Source organism: Hydra vulgaris, chromosome 04 (assembly GCF_038396675.1).
Source record: "Hydra vulgaris chromosome 04, alternate assembly HydraT2T_AEP".
Classification (NCBI taxonomy): Eukaryota; Metazoa; Cnidaria; class Hydrozoa; order Anthoathecata; family Hydridae; genus Hydra; species Hydra vulgaris.
The window spans coordinates 8769440-8782495 of record NC_088923.1 but is presented as its reverse complement, the minus strand read 5'-3'; the positions used below and the strand labels follow the sequence as shown (position 1 = coordinate 8782495).

At 26.9% G+C, this 13056-nt stretch overlaps 1 protein-coding gene across 3 annotated transcripts in view; it reads right to left on the bottom strand.

The window, feature by feature from the left end:
* Nucleotides 1-13056, bottom strand: part of LOC136079546 (uncharacterized) — a 117887-nt gene that overhangs the window by 30354 nt on the left and 74477 nt on the right. The gene's annotated exons all lie outside the window — the stretch shown is intronic.

The following is a 13056-nucleotide window of genomic DNA, read 5'->3' as shown; positions in this document are numbered from 1 at the left end:
CACAACTTTTGTAAGACCATTAATTGAATTTGTTGTATCTGTGTGGTTACCATGTCTTATAAATAAAATTAATCTCTTAGAAAAGGTAAAGCATTGTGCTAGAAGAATGATATCACCACTAAAAAAACTGTTATGAGAAAATATTAGATAAAATGGGTCTCACTACTTTAGTTGAGAAATGGATTTGGGGTGACTTGATTCAAATGTATAAGTTATTCAATGGAATTGAAAAAGTAAACTTAATTAATGAAATTTTGCCAATCAGCAAGAGGTCATTAAACGATACATAATCACAAAATGACCGATTATCACATCAGCATTACTTTTTAACAAACAGAGCATCTTTTTACTGAAATCGACAACCTACTGATGCCATTAATGCTATTTCTGTGAATTATTTTGAAGCTAAACTTGACATATAGATTTTAAACAATGTAACTATGCTGAATAATGATATAGTCGTCTAAGTGTACTTGGTACACTCACGGAATTATTGGTCACAGCTCAAATATATTACTATATATATGTGTGTGTATGTGTGTGCGTTTATATATATATATATATATATATATATATTTTTGTGTGTTTATATATATATATATATATATATATATATATATATATATATATATATATATATATTTATGCGTGTTTATATATATATATATATATATATATATATATATATATATATATATATATATATATATATATATATATATATATATATATATATATATAAAGATATATATATATATATATATATACATATATATATACACATATTTATGTGTGTTTAATTTAAAAAAATGAGGTTGGCAATAAATTGTCGACCTAACAGGTCCTGTTAGAGGTTGGCATAAGATCGGCAAAAAAAGTTTGATGCAAAGGGGTTAACATAAACATAAAAACGAGGTCGGCAATTTTTTGCCGACCTCAAACACTTTAATGTCAGCAGTTAGGTCGACATTGCCGAATGTCGACCCTAGTTCCGAGGGTTGATATATATTTTTGTGTTTATATATATATATATATGTATGTATATATATATGCATGTATGTATATATATATATATATATATATATATATATATATATATATATATATATATATATATATATATATATATATATATATATATATAAATATATATATATAAATTATGTTAGTGTATTCTACAAACAGAGTGCTCAATGTTCTAAAACAACAGAGCAATAATATCATAATGTAGAAATAATAGAGATAAATAACAGAGTAAGTAAATAATAGAGAGAAATAACAGAGCAATAATATCATAAAGGTGAAACACAGTGTTGAAGTAATCAAAAATTAGATAAGTGTTTTTTACTAAATTATAACTATACATATATATATTTATTTATATATATATATATATATATATATATATATATATATATATATATATATATATATATATATATATATAAATATATATATATATATATATATTTATATATATATATATATATATATATATATATATATATATATATATATATATATATATATATATATATATATATATATATATATATATATATTTATATATATACTATAGCAAATTTATAATACAGTTATTTTAGAAAAAGAAGAAAACGAAGAATAATGAATGAAAAGATTGCTGTCTTATTCTAAACCCTCAGTCGATGTAGCAGCACTTCACTGTGAGTCAGGCTATTTGTCAGTCAATGTATGTACTGAAAACCCCGGAAGCAGGCTATTTCAGTATGATGTCACACTGCCACCTAAATCAGCAGTATAAGAGATATATGTATTTATGTATATATATATAAATATATATATATATATATATATATATATATATATATATATATATATATATATATATATATATATATTTATTATATTTATATATACCATGTTACATATATATGCTTTTATTTTTCTCTCTTAAAAAAACTACCAAAAACTGATTGAAAATGTCTGATCTTTAATGTTCAGTAAATTAATTACAAAAACAATTATTAGCTTTTGTACAAAACAGCAAATGTTTGCTAATAATGTGTTGGGTCTTCCTACATTATGTTTTACAAAATTATCTTTCCTATGATACCCTACATATGTTTTGCCACCCATTTTTGAATTAACAACAATATATTTAGTTCGGTAATTATTTCAATTAGTTTTATTCACTTATTTTAAATTCAATTAGAGAAAAACAGTTTCAATTTCCTAAATGTTAAATAGGATGCAAATACTTTTTACCATATAAAGCTATTTTACTTAAATATTAAACACTTTTTTATTTTTTATTTGTTTCGGCAGATTCCAAAACCTTAAAACAATTGTTCTTATTTAGATTTTTACAATTAATTGATAAATTTAAATGTTTATAAACATGAGATTGTTTATCCCTTTTAAGGTGTGCATTAATACTTGTTGTCAAAGGCCTGGAGGTTTCTCTAATACAACTGGCAATATAGCTAGTGCAAGAAAATTTGAAGACAACATTAGATTTGAGCAGCTTAGGATAGATTAACTTTTATAGATTAATAGATTTTTATATTAATAAGTTTATTTGTCTGTTAATATAAACAGAGTCTTTATTGTTTTTATGTTTTTTGATAAAAATATTTACACATTTACTTCTGCAACCACATTCAAAAATTTTTAACGATTTTGCTAACTCTTTCTACACTCAATTTAAAAACAAGGTTAGAAGTAATCTTTCTCATTTATCAAACATCTAGCTTTATAAATACACAACATTAAGTTGTCTGAGAAAAAAATATTTAGAAAAAATTTAGAAAAAATGAAACACTAAACCTGACAAAGAAATTGGTACGATTATTTTTAATAAAGTTGATTTTAAAAAATTTTTCAGTTTTATTACAAGTGATAAAACTAAATTTAAAGACGGTTCAACTATTAAAAGTAAAGTATCATTGCAAGGGACATTGAAACAAATGTATTGTACTATTTGAATGACTTTATGTAAACATCATACCCATTTCAGAAGTTGATAATCCATCTCTACCAACTGATTACCAACCAATTTCTGCAACATTTGCAACATGCAAATTAGTTAAATACATCCTTGCAAAACATATTATACTGTATGTACAAGATAAACTATTATCAAATAGCTAATGTTTTTCTTCCTGGTTTTCCCCCTGGAAGAATTACATCGTACAAGTAATAGATGACTGGGGATATGCTATTGAACACAATATCTCATTAACTGATGTATTCTTTGGTTTGCAAAAGCATACAGCCTTGTTAACCACATTTTTCCATGCACAAACTTAAAATGAACCATTAATCATGGTTTCATCTTACTGGATTGTGACTGAAAGTGACTTTTAAACCCTAAGCATTATTTTTAGTCATACTCAACAAAAAGCCTACGAATGAAGCAATGTGTTACCAAGAGTGATACAAAGAAGCTTTGCCCAAACTCTTCTCTCATCTATATACTAGACACAAATAACTATCTTCTAATGGGCATTACAGACAAGAAATAAGCAGATGATATCCTAGCTTACATAATTGGTAATAACTCAAAATGAACCATTAATCATGGTTTCATCTTACTGGATTGTGACTGAAAGTGACTTTTAAACCCTAAGCATTATTTTTAGTCATACTCAACAAAAAGCCTACGAATGAAGCAATGTGTTACCAAGAGTGATACAAAGAAGCTTTGCCCAAACTCTTCTCTCATCTATGTACTAGACACAAATAACTATCTTCTAATGGGCATTACAGACAAGAAATACTTCCACAAGAAGTAGCAGTTTTCAACAGTTGTGCAATGATAATAAAATATTTCTCAACAATATGCAAACTTTGCCATATGCAAAGTTTTTGACGGAGGTGCAAAGCCAGTCATGCATTAAAAGGCTAAATTCTTGAAATTGTAAACTCGTGTAAATACCTTGGCATCGACCTCAATTCAAGCCTCAAATTTGACAAATAATGGTCTAGCCAATATAATAAAATTGCAACTAACAAATTTCTCTTTAAGCAACTCAGAATATTTGGTTGATGGTCTCAACCTATGCTTATATTTGCTTACAGTGCTTTTGGCCTTAGCCACTTTACATACAACGCAGCTGTGTTTACCTCTAGGACCAATAAAAACTAAATCCAAAATGCAAGTCTTTCAAAACCATTTTCTAAATGCAGCTGGTATTGATCCTTGTGATGCAATCTTTCCATTGATAACAACTTGATGCTGTGAACCAACCCTTCCCATTATATAAACATATTGATGCTGTATACTTCAGCTAACTCAAACAAATTTTAAACAATCCAAACCATATAATCACAATAAGTCTACACAATAATAATCATTCACATTTCACTTTCAAATTCAGTTCCAGATCCAAAAAATCAACAATGTATTTAAACACATATATACAAAAATTTATCTGCCATCTAAGTAATGACACCAATGAACTTGATACTAATTCCATCTTTTACATTTCCTGAAAACATTCAACCCCTTTCATTCCAACCTCCCTTTGATGAAAACATTCGATCCCTTGTCAATAGACTACTTTAAATACTGCACTTTTAGTTTTTGTAAACTCAAACTTATTACAATCAAAAATTATGTATTAAAAGTTGTTTGATTGATTGCACATATTAAACTAACAATACATAGATTAGATATAATTAAAAATCTTTTTTTAATTAAATCTAATCTATGTATTAATAATTATGTATTAGATTTAATTTAAAAAAGTTAATTAGGTATGTCTATGTATTAGATTTAATTTAAAAAAGTTATTATTAAAAATGTTAATTAGGGTGTGTCATATTACTTTTTTCTTTTGTATTCTAAAAACTTATATTCACAAAAAAATTTCTTACAAGAACTATAAATTTTTACTTGTGGTTAGGGTATAACGAATCTGGAAAAATAATTAGGATCTGAATCTGAATCCTACCTGGATTTAAAACAAATTAAAAAAATACTTTACACAAGGAATTTTTATTAATTTTAAAATATATATAACCACATTTAATTGTGTGAAATAAATTCTTTGAAGCATTTCATATCAACAAACATTTTTAGTTTCAAGTTTTATCACTTTTATTATTTTTGTAGTAACTTTTTAACATAATTTAACATAATAAAGTAACATAATTTAACATAATAAAGTAACATAATTTAACATAATAAAGTAACATAATTTAACATAATAAAGTAACATAATTTAACATAATAAAGTAACATAATTTATCAATAGTGTTATCATTTAAGCTACTCCTAAGTTTGGTTACAAACAATCCATATGAACAATAGGCCTTTTTACTTTCAAAAGATGTTGGTTGGTTAGTTTTTACCTATATGTTAGTATCTTCTATACAAACTTTTTTTGATTGCTTGAGGTAAAAGTTGTAGTAAAAGGTCTTTAGCTAACAATGTAACTGCTGATTTTTTTTGCTTTACTCCAAAAGCACCAAAAATACCAGATAATAGAAAACTAAATTTGTTTAAATATTCCATGACATTTTCATGTGAATCAAATTAGGATTTCTAATGCTTAGAATTCTTGTTTTTTAAGCTTGATATAAGTTTTTGCTTATGTCAGCATTTGATTAATGTCAGATTCATATGATTGTAGTTGACTTAAAACAAAACAAAAAACTTTTTCTGCTAAAACTTTTTACAGGCCTAAAGATTAGAACTGCTAATTTTTAAAGATTTAGTTCAAGCCTAAACTAAACCTTTAAGAATTAACAGCTCTGAATCTGATATTGTTACTGGAGACTTAACTTGGATAAGTGCCAATTTAGTACATTTGCTTAACTTTACAAAGCGGTCAACCATATCAAATAATAAGTTCCAACGTGTCGAGCAATCTTAAATAGGTTTAAATTTATGCCCAAATTCTGATTTTGCATGCAAGTGCAATATATTGTCAATTTTAACAGGTATTTTAAACAATTTAATTATTGTGCAAACTTTTTTTTAACTAAATAATAATCTTTTATAATGACAACCCCTACTAAACTATTTTTAAATTTGATGTAGCCAAGCTCTTCACCTTAATTAAGCTCTTCACTGTCATCCTCACTCTCATCTTTACTACCATTAATTTTAAAATTATTGTTTTGGTCTAAAACTTCAGTTGGTTTCACATAAAGTACATCCCCTACTGCTGAATGGATTGCATGGGCATAGCAAATGTGATGTAGTGGGTTAATTAAATGGCCAAAATTTAACCATAACAGATACCATCTGTAGTTGTACTAACAATATCATTATTATATTCTAGTTTTAATTCACTCAACTTTTCACTCAACAGTTTTTTCAGATGGCATACTCCTAAAAATACATGCAAATCCAAGAGATTAAAGGCTAACATTTGTGTGCACATTAATATTCATATAACAACGCATTTTAATTGATGCATATTCATAAACAGCAAAATCTGAAAATGTTAGCTTTTATGTCTTTTAATTCAGTCATTAATTGAGCCTTGTTGTCTTTAGCATGATCCAGTAAAATAGTCTTAATGGAAATCAAACTAAAAGGTATTTTTTGTCTTTTGGCTAAAGCAAATTCTTGTACTCTCTTACTTTTAGTTACGGTGTTAAATGAAAGTCCATGAATTGCAATGAGGTCTGTTAGTATATTGATAAAAGTATTTTTTGCTTGTACAAAATTTCTAATATCTTTTTGGGATGAACTGTTTTTGTAGGATGTCATAATGCAACCCTCAGAATTAGGATTGGCATTTAGCAATGCCAACCTAACTGCGGACCTAAATAAGTTTGAGGTTAGAAAAAAATTGCCAACCTTGTTTCTATGTTTTATGGTTTTATACCTTTGTATCAAACTTTTTTTGCCCACCTCCAAAAGATTGAGGTTGGAGAATTATTGCCAACCTCATTTTTCCTAATTCCGAGGCTTGAATAATGGCAATTTTTTTTTTTTTTACATCTTCGCTTCCAACAAGGCTGCAAGCAACTACTATTAGAATTGGAAGTTATGGGAAGAGAAAAGAGGAAATTTGTAGAGCAAGATAACGATTGACAGACAACTTGAAAGATTGTAAATTATAAGAATCAGGAAAGCAAAATGAATGAAGCAAATTTCAAAGAACTGATGTTCGAGGAAAAAACTAGAGAAATAAGAATTTTTATAAGAAAGTGTCGAGCTCGATAAAGAGATGCAATCTTAGTGGATTTTGCAGCGGATTTGATATAAGGTTTCCAAGAAAGATCATAAGTAAGAGTTAATTCTAGAAGATGAAGGGTAGATGACTCATCGAGTACATTACCATTCATAAATATAGGAAGATCTAAATTATTATGATAACAATTGGCTGAAAAAAATTGAGTTTTATCTGAGTTAAAGTTCACCAGCTACTGTGAGCCCCATGCTGTAGCAGAAGTGAGATCTTTTTCAAGCTCAAATGCCCCCTCCAAGCAATCAGAGACTGTTGGCTTCTTATCATGACAAAAATAAATGGTAGTATCATCAGGGAACAATGCCACCTTAGATGTGAGAATATCTGGAAGATCGTTAATGTAAATTAAAAAGAGTATAGGGCAAAAGATTGAACCTTGAAGAATCTAAATATTAAGCATAAAATCCTCAATGGAGTGCCATCCATTGAGGATTTTATGCTTAATATTTAGATGCTTTTGCATAACACTTTTAAAGCCTCCTTTGATTGTTAAAATGATGTTACAAGTTTTGCATTGAGCTGCTTCATTTACTTTGCACTTTAAGAAATGCTCCCAAATAGGAGCATTGCTTTTAAATTCTAGGAAAGTCATTTTAAAATTGTTTTTCTAAAACAATTTTAAAATATTATAATGCTTCTAAGTGCTTTAAAATATTATAATGCTTCTAAGTGAAACAGTTTAAAACTATGGGTTGACTTTAATAGTATCCAACATCAATATTATAAAAGTTTATTTATATATAAAAAAAAAAGGGAATATTCGAACCAAACAGATCCGGATCCGGATCTGTTTGGTTCAATAAAAAAGTGGTACAGGTACCCAAGTATTTGGCTCCGGATCTTGGATCCGACTATGCCCTGCTTGTGGTTGCATACTTTTTGTCAAAATAAGAGTTGATCAAATAGTTTTGAATTGCTTTTTTAACATAAAATCTATAATTGCTTATTTATAATTGACAACTATATACCTTTTATTTATTTTTAACTAATTTATTTATCTTTTATTTATTGATTGATTTTTTTATATTTATTTTTTATATCAATTTTTTTTTATTTATATAACAGAACAAAATTTACATTTTTTTTATCTTTGTCGTTAAGATAAAATCTTTCTTTGATCAATCAATAGATATCAACTGTCTCAATAAGTACAGCCTTCTCATAAGACCATTTTTATTTTCATGAAAATATTCTTTCCATGCTAGTTCAGTTACCTGTTTGACCTTAATTGACTGACAAGGTTAACTAGGAACATTCAAATATTATTTGTTTTACTTCATCTGTTGTAAGATCTTATATAAGAACATGCTCATAAGAGATAACCCAAAGATAAGCTATTTAAGTGTTGTTGCATCATCAGGGTTGATTTCTGTACTAACTCTAGCTTTTTCATTTTAACTCAAAGTATTTTAAGTTCTGCCCATCCATGTTTTGAGACCCAAACTCTGCAAAATCTAAAGGCAGCTGTCAACTATCTGGAATAATTAACTGGCCCAATTCCGAATAAAGCCAAGTCTCTTGGTATATTTCCAATTCTGATGATAGAAACTGCTTTGTACCCATATTTTTATAAGATTGATTAATTTCCATTTGCTACTATACTCCCTCTTCATTTGCTGCTCAGTCTCTCCATCAAGAGTTTTTAATAAAAGAGGAAGTTCATTTATATGGAGTGCACTAACCAGTTAGTTTATGTTTTATAATTTGGTGCTAAATTACAATTTGGGAATTGCAATTCAGTATATCAAATAACCTGTCAAGTTTAGTCATGAATCAATCTTTATTATTCAGGCTTGCTTTCCCTATGGCAGCCAGACTGGCTATATTCCAATCATCTACTAATATTGCAGTGATAAGATGTTTTATGTGTTACAGGATATAAAAATAAAGTATTGGCTTGGATCCACTTATCAATCAACTTTAAGTAAACATAATTTATTAAGTATTTCATTGGATAGTTTCTTTTATTTTTATTGTTTGTTTCTTGTAAAAACTATCAGGCGATATCTAAAAAGATTTCTTAGCATTGGTAACTCTGATGCAACCATATATTTTCCAGGACCTATACATTCAGAAAGCTTTGATTTACTCTTTTTTTTTGCACTTGATGATATCAACTTTATCATGATTTTAACTTTTTAATTTGCAAACCTTTAATGTGTGCAAATGTTGTTTTATTGAAATAATAAACTTTGACATATAAATATAATATAAATATAACGAAATTGACGATTTTGATAAATTGGCAGAAAATCTTAAACAAATCTTTTATTTTCATATCACACAGAACTTAATGTGAGTGGGTGTAAATAAATCATTGTGTCAAAAGTATGTGTGGACACATCTTATATATATAGTATATATATATATATATACTATATATATATATATATATATATATATATATATATATATATATATATATATATATACTATATATATATATATATATATATATATATATATATATATATATATATATATATATATATATATATATATATATATATATATATATATATATATATATATATATATATATCCTATATATATATATATATATATATATATATATATATATATATATATATATATATATATATCATCATCATCATCATCATCATCATCATCATCATCATCATCATCATCATCATCATCATCATCATCATCATCATCATCATCATCATCATCATCATCATCATCAAAATCATCATCATCATCATCATCATCATCATCATCATCATCATCATCATCATCATCATCATCATCATCATCATCATCATCATCATCATCATCATCATCATCATCATCATCATCATCATATGAGGAGCCCATTTGCAAAACGCGCTGAGTCCAGATAAAATGATTTTGAGAAAACAACGGAAAACTACTTTTAAGTACAATATTTTCAATTAATTACTGTTGTCATAATTATACTGGTTCTACAAAAAAAACTTCTAGACAAAATTGTTTTATAAATGTTGTTTGGCCTGCTCTAGCTGGCAAGCTTGAGCCTTTGTCCCATCATTATATGGTTGCATCACTTTCTCTTTTCTACTAATCCTACCACCGCAGTATGCATCATGAAGCAGAAATACCACCTCACTATGCATTGCAAAGCAGAAATAGGATTTTACTTTTCTGAAAAAATTTTTCAATTTTAATATTTTTAATATTTTTTAACCGAAAGAAGTAAGCATTAATTTATAAAAAAATATTTATTTCAAATTTTTTTTAATTTGCCTTTTTAAGTGCAGGATTTTTAGGTGTAAAATAACCCGGGTTTTCACTATATCTATATTTTACATACGATAATTTTCAAATTTCTTCAATTTTTTTGCATGCTAGGGTTCGTCCATAAAGTATGTACGCTCGGAGAGGAAGAGGGGGTCTACAAATGGTGCATATAAGAAGGGGGTACAGTAGGTCAATTATAAAAGTATGGAGACACTAAATTTAAAAAAATATCATAAAATGTTGGGTTGGTAGGTACGGAGACACTAAATTTAAAAAAATATCATAAAATGTTAGGTTGGTAAAAGCGTAGGTACTTTTAGGGAGGTGGAGGTTACTTAAAAAGCGTATGGCAAAATGTGTGTGAGGGGGAGGGGGGGAGGCAAAAAAAAAACGTACATACTTTATGGACGATCCCTTATCAAATAAACAATACATTTTGTAAATTAAAAACCAAGATAAGAAAACAAAATGTTTGCATAATTGTTTTTGTGTGTCCATAAAGATTGATGGATTAGGCCATCTTACTACAGAGGTAGCCAGTTTTTTATTTGTTATAAATGTTCTGCGATGAATAGACTTTTTAGAATTGAAATAATATTCTGACTAACTCTGTAGTAACATTGTATAAAATCAATTCAACTCTAGTGGGTTTTATTAAAAGTTGGTTAGTTAATAAGTATAATAAACAAAACTGGATGCGGAGCATTTGTTCCTAGTCTTTAAGTTATTAATTAAGCGATGCATTTGTATCCTAGTCTTGAGCCTAGTTTATTGTTTTAAAATGGTAACTTTCAATTTCAGCAAACTTTTGTTTGATGATTTTCCTCCAAGCCATATTTTCATAAGGCATTTTCACAAGTAAAAATGTATTTGCATATGCTATATTTTTGCAGTCCATGTTTCTATCATTTTTAGGCTGGTTACACAGTGAGTGTAAAAATTTGTGTAAAAAGAAAAAAGTTGTTTCTAACTAAATATAAAACATTTTTTGGTTAAAAATCAACAAAGTAAATATCTCTTGTGAGTACAATATGTTTTAAATATTAGGTTGTTATTATTATTGTTGAATAAACTATGAATATTAAATTATAATATATAAAATATATATATATATATATATATATATATATATATATATATATATATATATATATATATATATATATACACACATATATATATATATATATATATATATACAGATAGATAGATAGATATATAGATATATATACACACACACACACACGCACACACACACACACACACACACAGCTACCCACAAATTGTTTTTACTATGTTTCACAAAGAAACTTTTTAATTTTGTTGATGTTGTATATGCTTCAATGTATTTTTTTATTATTTATAGTGTACATTAAAGAGCACCTAAATCAGAATAAAGAAGTTATTTCGAGACTTACTCATTGATATGAATCACACGATTACAAGACCGGATATATAGATTTTCAATCAGAAATCTGAATATCTATTTGCAATCATTACTACATCATTACAATATATATTTGCAATCATTTCACATTTAAAAAAACCATACCTACGTCACAATCTGTGCATAAAATGATAATTCATGATGCTTCTTTTTTTAGGTATTTTAAGTATCCTCTAATAGTTTCTTCGTCTGAGAGTGCTATTGAGGCCAGAAACAAGGAAAACAAAACTGCACGAGTTAGTCATGCTTGCCTAACTTAAACTCTATCAAGTGTTTTTTTTTTATGTTATGCTATTGTTAATAGTTTTGACTATTTTTGTTAGAATATTTTTGTTAATTTTTTTTTTTTTTTGGTAAAAAAAATATCAATATAGTTTATAATTAACATTCAAAGTTGTGTTGTTTTTTGTTTTTAAAAAAAATTTACAAAAATAATTTAATAAATTTTAACTAGTAATTAGCTAATCTAGAAAGATCTATCATGAAGTAAAATGTTATACTGATAAGTATAACATTTTAAGTATGTTCTACGTTGGATTTAAAAAAAAACTATTTTCATACCCACAAGTTATTAAAAATATCTATTAGAATGTTGAGAGACTTAATAAGAAACTAAAGAGCAAAGAATCAGATGATAGCAGATTTGTTTATCGTTTTAATAAGTTTATACTCAAATATATTGTTTATTATTAAATCGTGTTAATGACATAGTTTGTAAAATTCTATAAAATATTGGCGCCAACTGTTTTTTGAATAAAAATATCCAGACTTATGTAACTTTCTAGATTAGTCGGTAATTAGTCCGGATGAACCGGAAACAAATACAGTAAACTATTTTTTTACAAAAACCGGATAATTTTCTTTTAAATATAGAACTATAAACAAAAATTCAATGTCATGTGAAAAAATCAGCTCGAAATGTTAAATGCTTCTTTATTTATAAGCCTATTTCCTCATTTTGTATTAGAGCGATGCATAGTCACTCTAATACAAAATGTCATACCACCGTCATACATAGACATAGTCATACCACCGCCGCTACTCAAGCAAGATATCATCACTAGTTCCATTAACTAAAACTCAATTTCGTATAACTTGTCATTCAGCAAAGTTGCATTCTTATACTGTAACAGTTCCTTTTATGCTTATTATTAACCGCTTTCTTTTTCTGCTTTCTATTAA